At 36.3% G+C, this 15,104-nt stretch overlaps 1 pseudogene; it reads right to left on the reverse strand.

The window, feature by feature from the left end:
• The window catches only part of LOC102874629, a 30,674-nt pseudogene extending 20,668 nt beyond the window's left edge, over nt 1-10,006 (reverse strand).
• Between the last annotated feature and the right edge of the window lie 5,098 nt (nt 10,007-15,104).

Below are 15,104 nucleotides of genomic sequence, written 5' to 3' on the forward strand. Positions count from 1 at the left end.
TAAGTTCACTTAATTGATGTGATTTTAATTGGAATCACAAGGGAACTAGAGACGCATATAGAGTTCGGTTGTTCACTGTCTGGCTGAGACTGAACTATTCCCCTACTTCCCTAAATGATTGAGATTTTATATTTCTGAAGTTTACTGAAAATGAAATGCCATATTTCAGGGTTTCCTTACCTCCCCTCTATCCCCCATGATCATTTCTCTTACACTGTTTTCATAGGATATTCAAATGTTAGAGGTTATGTTTGGGAATGAACTACTACTATAGAAAGTTTATGTTGTTCTTGATGTTGTATACCGTCTAGTCACAATCATCCTAAAGCAGAACCTCCAGTGGGTTTTCAGAGACAGTAAATAACATGGGAAGAGATTGTTCATCTTTCTCTTATGAAGCAGCTTGTGAATTCAAGCTATATATCTTTACGTTGGCAGCACAGTTCCTTACCAATAATCTATAATATACTTTATTAACACTTCAGCAAATAGAAACACAGAGGCATCTGTTCACATTTATTCTTATTAACTGGAAATGTTTATTTATATACTTGTTAATTCAAATTTTTATTCATTCAGTACATTTTGACTGAGCCCAATTACCTCTTGGATCTATGTTAAGCAGAGAATTCTGAAATATCTTTCAGGAACCGAGAAAAATTGCTTACAGTTAAATTGTTTGTTTAAAGAGATAGAAAAATAAACGACATTAAATCTCTGCTCTCAAGAGCCCACCATAGCTAGAGACATGAACTTATAAATAGTATGGTAGGGCCTAGGGTAATGGCATGTACAGATGGTGTGGAAGAAGATAGGGAAATATTTCTGAATGGGTTAAAAAATTCTTTTAAGGTTACAGTGACAAAGATTTATCATTCTATATGTCTCTTCTAGCCAATGATAAAGTGTTTATTTTGTGCTGAAGTATTTATTATATCAAAGAGAGAGGATTAGGGTGGTATACAAGCCTCACTCTTCTGGTTGTTGTTGTCATATGCCATCAGTTGCCCGTGACTCATAATGGCCCCATACACAATGGCTCTGAATTCAGTCCTATTCTGAGTCAAATTCACTGTCTCTGACACACCTACCCCAATTACCCCAGTCACTGTGTCAATCATCTCATCCAGGGTCTACGTCTCCTTTATTGTCTCTCCACTCTTCCAAGCATGATGTCCTTCTCCAATGACTGGCCCCTCCTGGAAATATACCCAAAGCAAGTGAGGTGAAGCTTCAAAAGTCTTGCCTCCACAATGTTTATAATAGGATGGTAAGCAATAAATGTTGGAAAGGATGTGAAGAGTTTGGAACTCTCATACGCTAATGGAGGGATTGGAAAATAGTACAACCACTCAAATAACAACCACATGAATAGGCAATTTGGCATTTCCTTAAAAAGCTAAACATAAAAACCCTATAGGACCCAGCTATTCTACTGCTAGGAGTATAACTTTAGGAAATTATAACTGAGACACAAATGGAGATTTGTGTATCAATGTTCATAGCAGTGTTATTCACAATTGCAAGAACATGGAAGTGGCTCAAACGCCAAATTACAATAGAATAGATTGAGAAATTGTGATGGAATACTATGCAGCAGTCAGGAGCAATAATTTTGAAAAATACTACATAACTTGGGAGAGACTGTAGAGCATTAAACTAGTTTAGCCTTGTAAGAACAAATATTACATAAAGTCATTATTGCAAAAACAGAAGAATAACTAGTAAAATGTGTATAGAGGTAAAAAGGGAGATTAGGTGAGTGCAGAGGGATGAGGGTGAGCAGAGGTGAAGTCACAGGGTTGCACAATTTAATAAGTGGAGGGAGGAGGTAAAGAAAATGGGGAATATCTGGCAGGGTCCTGAAAAAATGAGGTAATGATGGGCATAGTTCAATGGAGAGTAATTTTATAAAAAACAATACACTGGAATAATTGTATGAAACACAATTTGAATGAAGGAAAGTGTAAACACAATACATAAGAGTTTTTTATGCAAACCAATATAATTAAAAAAAAAAAACAAAAACCAAAAACCACAAAACAAAATCTTTGCCTCCAGAGTGCTACTTAAATTCATCCTCTCCAGGAAAGACCTGTTGGCAGCCCACATTATGTTTAATATTCTTCTCCAGCACCACAACACAAAGGCATGAATTCTTCTTCTGGCATTCTATTACTTGTCCAGCTCCCTGATATATTACAAGTAATGGTGAAGATCATGGACTGGGTCAGGTACACCTTGGTCTCTAGACTGGCATCTTATTTTCTTCAGCACTCTTGAGATGTCCATGACAGTCACCTTTTGTAATTTCATTTTTTTTTTTTTTTTATTCCTGGCTATTAGTGCCAAGAGTGTTGATTGCAGATCCAAGCAAGGTGAAACTGTTATTGATATCTTCTCCATCTATCATGGTGCTAATAAATGGCCCCATAGTGAGAATCTTTGTTTTCTTAATGTTGAACTTCAATCTACATTGAAGACTATAGTCTCTGACCTTGTACAGCAGATGCTTCATGTCCTTCTCAGTTTATGTATGCAAAGTTGTGTCATCTGTGTAATGCAAGTTGTTGATAAATCTTCCTCCACCCTTTTGAATGATCGGTTCCACATACAGATTGTAAAGATATGGTGATAGGATGCTTCCCTGACATACTCCTTTCCTGATTTTGAGTCATACATAGCCTCACCCTTCTAAAGTTTTATATAAACTCATTGAACTTCAATATAACCTCTCTTTTTGGGATGACCCCATTTCAACTACAGTGCAACTGATAGTCTACAATGTTCACCAGTCTCTGAAAAACCAGACTGCCTACCTAAAGTCATGTGAGTCATTCCTCTGATGGGTCTAAGATTCTGGGAGACCTTCCAGTGAACCACTAAACCCAAAAGACATATAGAAGTGATGAATATGAACAAAAGAGAGACTGTTGATTTTGGAAATCATGGCATTGACTCAGCACTTCTTACTTTCTTATTAGAAAGCTCCTAATTTTAATAAGACTAATTATAAATACAAAAGCTAAAATATACCAAGGTGTGGAAGAAGGAAGGTCTACTTAGAATTCAGAGATTTGAGAAATTTTATTTTGCTTCAATTTGTAATTTTTATAGCAAAATAAAATTGAAATTGAATAAACTGAATATATATCATTCATTTTCACTACTAATGGATTTTCTTTAAATGTTTATTGGAAGAATGTTTTTTTTTAAATAATAAAGGTTGCAAGTAGAACCTGTATATTTAGTTTATGGATAATTATCTATTCTTCTAGGCTTCCAGGTACATATATTTTTATTAGAGGTAAATTTTACAAAGAATCATACTATAAAAAAATAATCAAAGCACCAAGAAATGAAAATAGTTAATCTAAATAAATATAAGGAAATAATTATTTTAGAAAAAAAAACAGAAAGCCCTATGAAGGCTAGTTGTGATGAGTTTTGAAAGAATAGCAAGATTACCAGCTAATTTCAATGTGATAATTAAAAATGTATTCCAATTGTTGAGTACACTGATATGATTTTAGTGCTTCTTTCTAGTCTGGCTATCTCCCTCTGTTCACTTGTATACATTCTCACACATCTTCTAAAAGTTTAAAATAATGAAAATACCTAAACTGCTCAAATAAAGTTCAACATTTTTAAATTTGCTTTCAAGAAGCAAAAGAATGACCTAAAATGAAATTCTTTATGTAAGATAAGCATTAGAAGGATGCATGTATAACTAATATCACTTAGAGAAGACTCATTTTATGACCACCATGTCTCCATCCTCTCCCCTTGTCTGAGTGCATCCATATTTGCCAGTGGCCTTTGTAAAATCACCTGTGTACTTAGAAAAATGCATCAGTGTGAGGCCTCAAATTCCCTTGTTATTAACAATATCAAATGGATAAGGATGTGACTTTGGCCACAACAGATCATTAATCAATCCATCAAAAGTAATCTAGGAGTGAATTATAACTAGGTTCTGCCTTCAGAATGAAGCATTGGTGATACATACAGTTGTTAAGAACTTTGCAACTAACCAAAAGGCTAGTAATTTCAACTCATTAAACCCCACAAGAGAAATATGAGGCAGTACATTTCTGTAATGATTCACAGCCTTGGAAATCCTATGGAGCAACTCAACTGTCTCCTATAGTAGTTCTGTGAATGACTAAGCAATGAATTTGGTTTTAGTTTGCTCTATCTTCACATAAATGGAATTGTTTAATATTTAATAAATATTTCAATGTATTTCCAGGGTTTTTATCCACAGTAATAGTGTTTGAAAAAGTCTAATGGCAAATCCTATATTGCACTATTTATTTTTTTTTCAAATTAGAGTAAGGAGGCAAAAAGATCCTTCCATGGCCACCTTGGGTTTCCTTAGCTTTCTTTGTAATGACCATGTTGTTATCTCCTGTTGAGTTGAATTTGATTCACTGCAACTCTGTAAACAATGGATCTTAACTATACCCTACACTGTGCCACCCTATCATCTCTGCTTTACTTGAGCCCCTTGTCACAATCTCACTCCATCTTAATAAGGATATTCTTTTCTTAAGCAAATCTTCCATCTTTCCAAGAACAATGTTGTTTTCCAAAGGCTAACATGTCTAAATTATGTAAGACAAAACATCACCTTTCTTTTTTTCCCCCCAAGAAGCACCCTGGTTGCATTTTCTCTAAGCAGGAGAAACAAATTGATTTAAACCTAGCCAAATCTTTAGAAATATCAAACCCTGATAGGGTTGGGATATTCAGAATGAGAAATACCATGGCAGGAAGAAAAGCAAGCAGTAATGAACAAAAAGTCAATGATATTGATTTTATTTCTAGGTGGTCAAAGTACCTGTGTAACTTGAAGAATTTCTTAATACTTTTATTCCTCAGTTTCTTTACCTAAAAAAGGTAAAAGATGTTCTGGTGACTTAGTCCGTGTTTGACTGTAAGCCAAAAGACCTTACTTCTCTGGTATTTGGAATCCATAAGCAACTCTGGGGAGAAAGATGAGCATTGTCCTATTAAGATTTATAGCCTCAGAAACTCAAGCAGAATGGGCCAGTCTAGGCAGAGGCAGGCTAAGACACAGTTTCGGGAAGGGAACAGACTTCCATCTTCTGCCATTCAGGTATTTTGATGGAAACACTGCTGTCTAGCTACACCATGTAGGATCACTTAAGCTCAAGTAGAAGGGACGAAGCCAGGCTGAGCTGGGCTGAGATGCGATTTCTGGACGGGAACAGATTTCCTTGTTTTGCCATTCATGCTTCCCTATTCTTCCATTCATGTGGAATTCCTTACAAAGGGAGCACAAATATACAAGTGCCTCACAGAACATTTCCATACTCTGGGTCACTATGTAGTTATAACAACCTAATATCTACTAAGAAAAGAATCAAATAATGTCAAGAAAATAAGCAGTTGCTTCAGTCATCATGAAAAAATAACACTTCTCCTAAAAAAGCAGACCAAATAAATATTCCAGAGAGAACCAGAAGAAATATGTTAGTGTGGAGTTAATAGAACAGCTACAGAAAAAGATGCAAATGATGGAAGAATCAATGGAAGTCATTAAGAGAGAAAATACCCTAGATACAACAATCCAGAAGAAATATATTGATGAGGAACATCTTTAACAGCTATGAAAGAAAATGCAAAAGATGGAAGAAAAAAATTGATAGTGTAGATAAAGAGGCGCAAGAACTTAAAAAAAAAAAAAAAACCACCACAAGACAGAAAAGGTACAGCCATCATGGCACTGGAAATAACAGAAAGGCATGAAAATGCAATGCACAGTGAGATACTATCTCACTCCAGTGGCAGTGGCAAAGTTTAACAGGACAGCAAATAATAAATTTTGGAGAGAATGTGGCAAGGTAGGAACGTTTATACACTGTTGGTGGGATTGTAAAATGGTACAATCAGTCTGCAAGGCACTTTGAGGTTTCCTCAGAAAGCTGAATATAGAATTTACATATAACTCAGCTATTCCACTGTTTGAAATATACCCCAAGAAAATGAGAACTGAGGCACTAATGGAGATTTACACACCAATCAATGTTCATAGCAGCACTTTTTACCATTACAAGAAATGTCCAACCACAGTCAAATAGATTGAGAAATTATGGTACATTCACACTATAATATACTACACCACAGTGATTTTGTAAACCACCACCTAGCTTGAGAGGGACTGGAGAGAGCATTATGCTAAGTAATTGACTTGGTCTCAAAAGGACAAATACTGCATCAGACCATTATTGTAGAAATAGATAATAGTAAAATTTGTACGAGGATCTAGGGGTAAAAGGGGGAAGCAGAGGGGTGAGAACAGGTGAAGAGGGGGTGTTAATTATAGGTCTCACAATTTGATGGATGGAGAGAGAGTGGGTTAAGGAATTGGGAAAGATCAGTGTGAAAAACAATCTATAAGAACTTTGTAAGTAAATCAGTGTAAAGTAAAATAAAATTTAATAAGTAAAATATTAAAAAAAGATAAGGAAGGACATTACATCTGAGTAAAGGCACAATAGATCAAGAAGATATAAATCTACTCCAAAATTTTGCACCTTCTGATGCTGTTGTTGCTAAGGGCCTTCGAGTCATAGACAACTCTTAGCAACCCTATAAAGGAAAGACCTGAATACTTGTATAAATTTTGTCATTTCTCCAGGTTCATATAGTTTCTAGAGGCAAGCCACTTTGGAAATGGATACCACTCCTCCTTCCAAGCTTGTTTTATTCTGGAAGCTCCACCAAACACTATCCACCATGGGTAACCATTATCATATTCGACGCATCAATGTCACAGTGTTTAGCATTACAACAATCACGAGATACCTCATACTGCTGACCAAATGAGTTTTTAAATAGGAGGCCAAATCACATCATCTCACACTCATTAGCAAGTCAACATTCCACCCTCACCCTCACCAGAACCAGCAAATAAGCCTCTATAGAATCCAGCTGCTGCAGACGACTTCCAAACTGGATTCCAGCACCATACTGCTGACCAAATGCATTTTTAAATAGGACTCTGAATCCATCATCTCAGAAAATACATAAACCAATGGTTAACAGAATTAAATAAAGAGACAGAACCACAATAGTGGTAGGAAACTTCAACACACCACTATCACCAAAAGATAGACCAACTAAAAACAAACAAAACAAAACAAAAAAACAACAACACAAAAACCACCTCATTAAAGATGCAATAGATCTAAACTATACAATCTGTCAACTGAACATTTTTAATGTATTCAGGGTATTGCACCCAGCTAAAACTTGATTCACTTTATTCTCAAGTGCACATGGTACATTCTCTGGAATTGATCTCATATTAGGACGTAAAGCAAGTCTCAACAAATCAAAAAACACTGAAATACTATGAAGTATCTTCTCAGATCACAATGCCATAATACTAGAAATTAACCACAGGAGGGTAAAGCTTACAAAACTATCCATGTAGAAACTAACTCTCTGTTAGAACATGATTGGGTTATAAATTAAATTTTTAAAATAATTTCTGGAAACAAAGGAAAATATAACATATCAAAATCTATGGAATGCAGCTAAGAAGTCCTTAGGGAGCAGTTCATAACAGTAGGCACAAACATAAAAGAGAATGAAAGAAGAAAAATCAATGATCTAACTTAACACCTTCATCAAATAGAAAAAGAACAACAATCTAATCCAATAGCCTCTAGAAGAAAGGAAATTATATGGACAAAAGCTGAAATCAATGAGATAAAAAGCAGAAAAACAATTGAAACCATCAATAAGACCAGGAGCTGTTTTTTAATAAAAGGTAAAAACAATTGACAAAACATTGGCAAACTTAACAAAAGAGAAAACAGAGATAACACGATTAAGAAGTTATAGAAGTGAAATCACAACAGATCTGATGAAATTAAATCAATAATATCAGAATATTATGAAAAGCTATCCTCTGACAAATTTGAAAACCCAGAAGAATTGGACAAATTCTTTGAAATTCAAGCCATTCCAACATGTACTAGGACAGAAGTAGAACATGTGCACAGATCCATCATAAAAGAAGAAATTGAACAGGTCATAGAAAGACTTTTCCATAAGAAAAGTCCTGGACGAGATGGCTTCACAGTTGAATTCTACCAAATATTCAGAGAAGATCTACCACCAATTCTACTTAAATTATTTTTAAAAAATAGAAAAGGAAGGAACAGTTCCAAAGTCTATTCTATGAAGCAAGCATAATCCTAATACCAAAACCAGGCAAAGATATTACCAAGAGAGAAAACTACAAACCAGTATCTCTCATAAATATAGATGCCAAAATCTTTAACAAAATCCTTGCCAATGGAATCCAAAAGGACATCAAAAAAACAATTAATTATGACCAACTGGGATTCATAACAGGGATATAAGGATGGTTCAACACAAGAAAAACCATCAACTGAGATGTCCAATTCATTTTCCCCTTGAGAATCTGATCCAGTGGAGAGACTATAATGGGCTCAGATCCAAAAATAATGGACCTAGGACTTCCAACAATAAAGCAAGGCTGACTACATTGTGCCTAGGAAAAAGTCATTCTTAGGACAAGTCAAGGCTACAGTATGTGTTCTTAGTTAGCTTTATACTTGAGACAGATTATGTCTTCTACAAGCCTGTAAATTTTTGTGTTGTACAACTCTTACACAAATAGGACTCCATGGATAGTGGCATGTCATGGAAGCATTAAAGAGATAGGAAGGTCAGCAAATGAACGCTACAGTAAACTCTGCTTGGTGTTGACTGCACTCTTTACATTAATTTATTGATTTAGCACATATTTGTTGAGCAGCTACAAGGTGCCGGTCCTGGTGACACACTGTGCAATGTATTTTACTTCTAACACAATGTATTTTACTTCTAACCAAAACATCAGTGGTTCTAGTCCACAGCTGCCCTGTACGTAAATATAGTAGTCTCTCCTTGTAATGCCTCTGGAAACTTTATGAATTTTGATAAATGATGATAGGTATAGAAAGGCTCCCAGCTTTTTGTTCCAGTATTACTCTGAGTCATACTTAACTCAATGGCAATCAACAACAATAACAATAAAAACAACAACCACTTTGTAAATATTACAACAGAAATCCAAGAGATATTTTGGGCATATTGTTAGGAGAAGCTATTCCTTGGAAAGGACATCATGATTGGAAACATGAAGGGATAGTGAAAGAGAGGAGGACCCTCAACTAGTTGTACAGACACAGTGCCTGTAGGAATTGGTGTACTTATGTCAGCGATTGTGAGGATCCACAGGATAGGACAGGGCTCAGATCTGCTGTTTATTGGATGTCTATGAGCTGTACTCAACTCAACAGTACCTAACAACAAAGACAGAAATCCAAAGGATGGTCACTCTAAGTAAGAACTAACATGGTGGTATTGGGAATTGGGTATGTAGTGGTCACTGTTCTAAGTTCTAATAGTATAATGAAGCATAAGACATCCTTTCTTCATGTAAGACTTACTTTCTGATTTAGGAGATGTGAGTGTGTGAGCCAATGAATAGGTTGCCTGACTCTCTCTCATTATACTCAATGAACTTGTCCAGTTTGCTTCAGGTATCCATGGATTTTCGTTTTAATTGGACATACTACTTGCAAGAAGAGTTTGTAATAAAGAACCTAAGGCAGGGAGAGTAAAGTAGTTGCAAGAATGTTTATTTCAACTTAGTGCAACTGAAGTCCTCATTCTAGAAATTTCATCTTGTTCCTGACAGCCCTGTGTGATAGATAAGTCAGAAGAATAAATAATAGAGAAGCTGCCAGAGCCAAAAACTTTGGACTCAAATCCCACTTACATGTTTTACCACTTACAAGTTTCTCTTTTATTTTTTATTAATGTCTCATTATGTGTGTTCTGGTTTGAGATATACCCACGCTGTCTTAGTCAGCTGGTACTTCCAGCTCTAATCTCACCTCTGCCAGGCAGAAACTGTTTTGTACATCATTCTGTTTCTTATAGTGATCTTTCCCATGGTGCTACACACAGTAGGGGGTAGGAAGTACTTGCTAACTGCCACTGAGAAAACAAATTGAACATCATTTATGCTGCTTTGTTATTGCTGAGAAAGGCGCATAGCCGTCTCATCTTCCATCTTCCTCAGTTATGTCCGTAGTCTGTATTTTCCCAGTGAACCAGAATCCAGATTACAGACATTTCTTACTCATCCTTTTCAAAATGTCCAATTAGATTAAACTGGCTAAGTCTTTGAAATTCTCCTTTGATCCTAGATCTTCATTTACTCTAGTTTTTGGTATTTCTGTCCAGATTCTTACCATTGTTATGCCCTTTCTTGCCTCTGATTCAGATTATGACAGATAAATTTAATAAATATAGATTAGTAAGAGATTTCCATTGTCTTTGGATCCCAAGGAGGAGGAGTAAAGCATATGAGAATAGGATATTTGAGAATTTTCCTACAATGTCTACAACTTTATACCCTCTGTAAACTACAAAACTAGATTTTCTGATGGGGGATATTTTAATAACTTCCATATACCACTGTATTCGGAAATCACCTTCTCATTTGTATAAAATAAGATGTTAACAATCAAGCATTTGCATCATATTATAATGGTTATAAATAAAACCCATTGCTGTTAAGCCAATTCCAGTTCATAATGACCCTCCATTGGGTTTTTAAGGCTGTATAGCTTTACAGAAGGAGATTGTCCATCTTTCTCCAATGGAGCAACTGGTGGATTTGAGCTGCTAATCTTTTGGTTAGCAGCCCATAATATATTTTGTCCCCAGTGCTCCAGATATAATATTGATTGTCCTGGTATTGAAAAAAGGGCCACTTTCAACAGTTATGTATGAGAAGAAAGATACCTTAGATGCACATAATGGCAGATTAGAAGTTGTAAAAGAGCATGAACCTGAAAATACAGTAATAATCAGTGTTCAAACTAGAGAACAAAAGACATAAAAGCCTGAAAAAATGAATGGAGCATCAACAAATTTAGGAGTATTATCAAGCAGACAAATGCATATGTGTGTAATTGAAGTCTATGAAAATGAGAGGAAATGTAAACAGATTAAAAAAAATGTTTACTGAATAGCAAAACAAGATGTATAAAACCACTGGTAAGTAAACAATTAAAAAACAACCAGAGCAGACAAAACATTAGGGACAAAGATAACAAAGAAAGCATAAAAAAAAACAAAAAAAAAAACAAAGAAAGCATGGTTTTTTTGTTGCTTTTGTTGCTAGAAACAATGCTAGTAAGCAGATAGCAAAGCAACATTTTAAAGTGTGAAAATTAGGGAGACAAAAATAATGCAAAACAAAAATTGTCCAACTAGAATTTATCACTTAGAAAAAAAATGCATTTCAAACAAAAGGTAAGGTAAGATAATGTCTAGGTATGAAAAAGCAGAAATACTGCATTACCAGCAAGCCTGCATTACAATAAATGTTCTATAATATCCACCAAGCAGAAGCATGACATCAGTTTCAATATATCTGATAAAGCTGATATAATTATTAACTAGTGCAAACGGAGACTAGAGAGTCAGGAAAATGTATTGGCTGTAGTCAAACACCTCATAAGACTGCATTCCTGGAGTTGGTGACTCGGGATTGTAGTTCAAAGCCAATTGGCATTGAAAAATCCATAAAGAGAATGTTCTGCATCTTACTTTGATGATTATCAGCTAGAGTTTTAAAAGGAAATGAGTGGATAGATAATGTATTCTCTATTAGATCAGATAAGAGGAAAGACTGTCCAAAAAGAATACATGATTAGGCATTATATATTAGGACAAAAATCTGGAACAAGGGGTGCATTTGGGGAAGGGATGGGAATGGATGGGGGAAAATATGTAACAATAAAAAACTTAAAATATTTTCACAAGAAAAAATAGTTTAGTAATGGTTATTTGTTGTTCTTGTTGTTGTTAGGTGCCATCGAGTTGCCAGCAACCCATAGTGATCATATGTAAAGCAGCTCTGCACCCTGTCCTGTCCTGAGACTCACTAATTCTTACATGCCAAACCCCATTGCCCCAGTCACTATATCAATCCATCTCACCTGGGGTCTCCCTGTCCTGCTTGTCCCTCTATCCTTACAAGTATGATGTCTTCTCCAACGACTGGTCTCTTTTGGACACATGCCTAGTATGTGAGACAGAGCTTCAAAATCCTAGCCTCCAAGGAGAGACTTGGTTTCACCCTCTCCAAAACAAGGCTATTTGCTTTCTTGGCAGTCCATTGTATGTTCAAGACTCTTCTCCAGCACCATAACTAAAAGGCATCAATTCTTCCTCTATCATCTTTTGTCATTGTCCAGCACTTTGATGAGTAACAAGTAAATGCAAAAACCATGACCTGGATAAGGTGCAGCTTAGTCTCTAGACTGATACCATTGCTTTTCAGTACTCTGGAGAGGTCCCTGACAACAGATTTTCCCAATGTAATTTATCTTTTGATTTCCTGCCTACTGGTGTTATGAGTGTTGATTGTGGAGCCGAGCAAGCTGTAATTGTTAACAACTTCAGTCTCTTCTCCACCTATCATGATGCTGTTAATTGGCCCAGTGGTGAGAATCTTTGTCTTATTGATGTTAAGCTTCAATCCATGTTGAAGACTACAGTCCTTGACCTTCAGCAGCAAGAGCTTCAGGTCTTCTTTAGTTTCAGCAAGCAAGGTTGTGTCATCTGGATAATGCAGGTTGTTGATGAGTCTTCCTCCAGTCCTGATGCCACATTCCTCCCATAAAGTCCTTCTTTCGGGATGATCTGTTCTGCATATAGATTGAAAAGGGTTGGAGATAAGATGCATCTCTAATGCACTCCTTTCCTGATTTTGAACCATATGGTGTTTCCCTGCTGATTTGAGGACTATTCCCTGGTCCAAGTATAGGTTTTGCATAAGCACAATCAAGTGTTCTGGGATTCCCATTTTCCTCAAGGTTAGCCACAATTTGTCGTGATTCATACAATCAAATGCCTTTGCATAGTCAATGAAACACGGACATTCTTTTGGTACTCTTGCTTTCTGCCAAGTTCCATCTGACATTGGCAATAATGTCTCTAGTGCCACAGCCTCTTCTAAATCCAGGTTGTATTTCTGGTAGTTGTCTGTCAATGTATTATTCCAGTCATTTTTGGATGATCTCCAGCAGAATTTTTCTAATGTGTGGTATTAACGATATTGTTCAATAATTTCCATACTCTGCCAGGTCACCTTTTTTTTGGAATGAGGATAGATATGAATTTTTCCAGGCAGTTGGCTAAGTAGTTGTCCTCCAGATTTCTTGGCACAACTTGGTGAGCATATCCAGGGTAGCATCTTTTTATTGAAATGCATCAATTGGTATTCCATCAATTTCTGGGGATTTCTTTTTTTTTCAAGTCCTTCAGAACAGCCTGAACTTCGTCCTTTATCATCATTGTCTCTTGATAATATTTTGTTTCTTGAAATACTTCTGTGTCAGCCAATTCTTTCTGATACAATGACTGTGTACTCCTTCCATCTTTTAATGCTTCCTGAATCATACAATATTATGCCCATAGCATCCTTAAGTATTGCAACTCGAAGCTTGAATTTGTTCTTCAGTTTCTTGAGCTTAAGAAATGCTGCTCGAGTTTGTACTGTTAGTGATTTTCTAGAAGAAAACTATCTGGACCTTGGAAATTATCACGTTATAACAGCAGTTTAAACAAAGTCACTAAGTCACAAAACTTAGCAGAAGCTCAGTGGCAAGGAACTTTCCTCAGTATTGTCTCAAGTAAATTAATTCCCTGAATTGGTACAGGAGATTTGGAATCCACTTCTTAAACAACATGCCTCTGGAAACATTTTTTACTTTGAGAAACTATGATAGTTATAGAAAGGCTTCAGGGTTTTGTTCATAGGGTTGCTATGAGTCATGCTCTACTCTACTCAATGGCAATCAACAACAACAACAACGACTTCTTAAACAAGAGACAGAAAACAGCGTGAGAGACCTGTAGCTGTGTGTGGTGCAAGCCATCACAGAAGTGACTTGTAGACTAAGCTATCGTATCAAGAGGTGACCAGGGAAGGGAGGGTTTGACCAGGTAGGTGGGAGTGCATGGAATGGTGATGTAGCAGGGAAAGGGAAGAAACAAGACACATGTGTCTGGTGGGAGGAGACAGTGAATATATCGGTTATATCTGTAAGGGAAGTGTCTTTCATCTATTGTTCTAAAAAATTCTGGTTACGTACCGTAAAGTTGAATACGTACTCATAGCGACCTTGTGAACAGATCTGAACCTTGTCCTATCCTGTGTGGCCCTCACTATCTCTAAACTCTTGAGCCCATTACTGCTGTCACTATATCAATCCATTTTGTTGAGAGTCTTCCCCTCTCTTTCGGATCCTCCACTACTCCAAATGTGATATACATTTACAAAGAATAGCCTTTCCTAACAACCTGCTCAAAATATGTAAGATGAAGTTTTACCATCTTTGCCTCTAAGAAGTATTCTGGCTGCACTTTTTCCAAGACATACCTGTTTGCTCTTTTGACAGTCCACAGGATGTTGAGTGTTCTTCACCAACACCACAAAACAAAGGTTTTAATTCTGTCATTCCTATTCATTTTCCAGCCTTCAGATTTGCAAAGAGAGTGATGGAAAAGGTCACTGAATCAGGTGCACCTTAGTCTTCAAATTGACATAATTGCTCCTCAGTAATTTAGAGAAGTCATCCCTGACAGTGGACTTCCCAAGGTAATATATCTCCTGATATCCTGACTGCTGGTACCAAGGGTGTTAATTGTCAATTCAAGAAAGAATCCTTGTTTCCTTGATGTTGAAATGCAATCCATACTATTGGCTGTATGCATTCTTTAATCTTCCGCAGTAAAGGTTTCAAATCCTCTTCACTTTCAACAAACAAGATTGTGTCATCTGCATAATGCAGATTGATGTTGAATCTTCCTCTAATCCTGATGCCACCTTCTTCTTCACAGACACCAGCTTGAATTATTGGCACCAGCAGCCAGGAAATTAAAAGACATATTGCAATGAGAACGTCTGCTGTTAGGGAACTCTCCAGAGTATTGAAGAGCAATGATGTCACTCTGAAGACTAAGGTGCACTT

Source organism: Elephantulus edwardii, unplaced genomic scaffold (genome assembly GCF_000299155.1).
Source record: "Elephantulus edwardii isolate Elephantulus edwardi_28Jun2011 unplaced genomic scaffold, EleEdw1.0 scaffold00146, whole genome shotgun sequence".
Classification (NCBI taxonomy): Eukaryota; Metazoa; Chordata; class Mammalia; order Macroscelidea; family Macroscelididae; genus Elephantulus; species Elephantulus edwardii.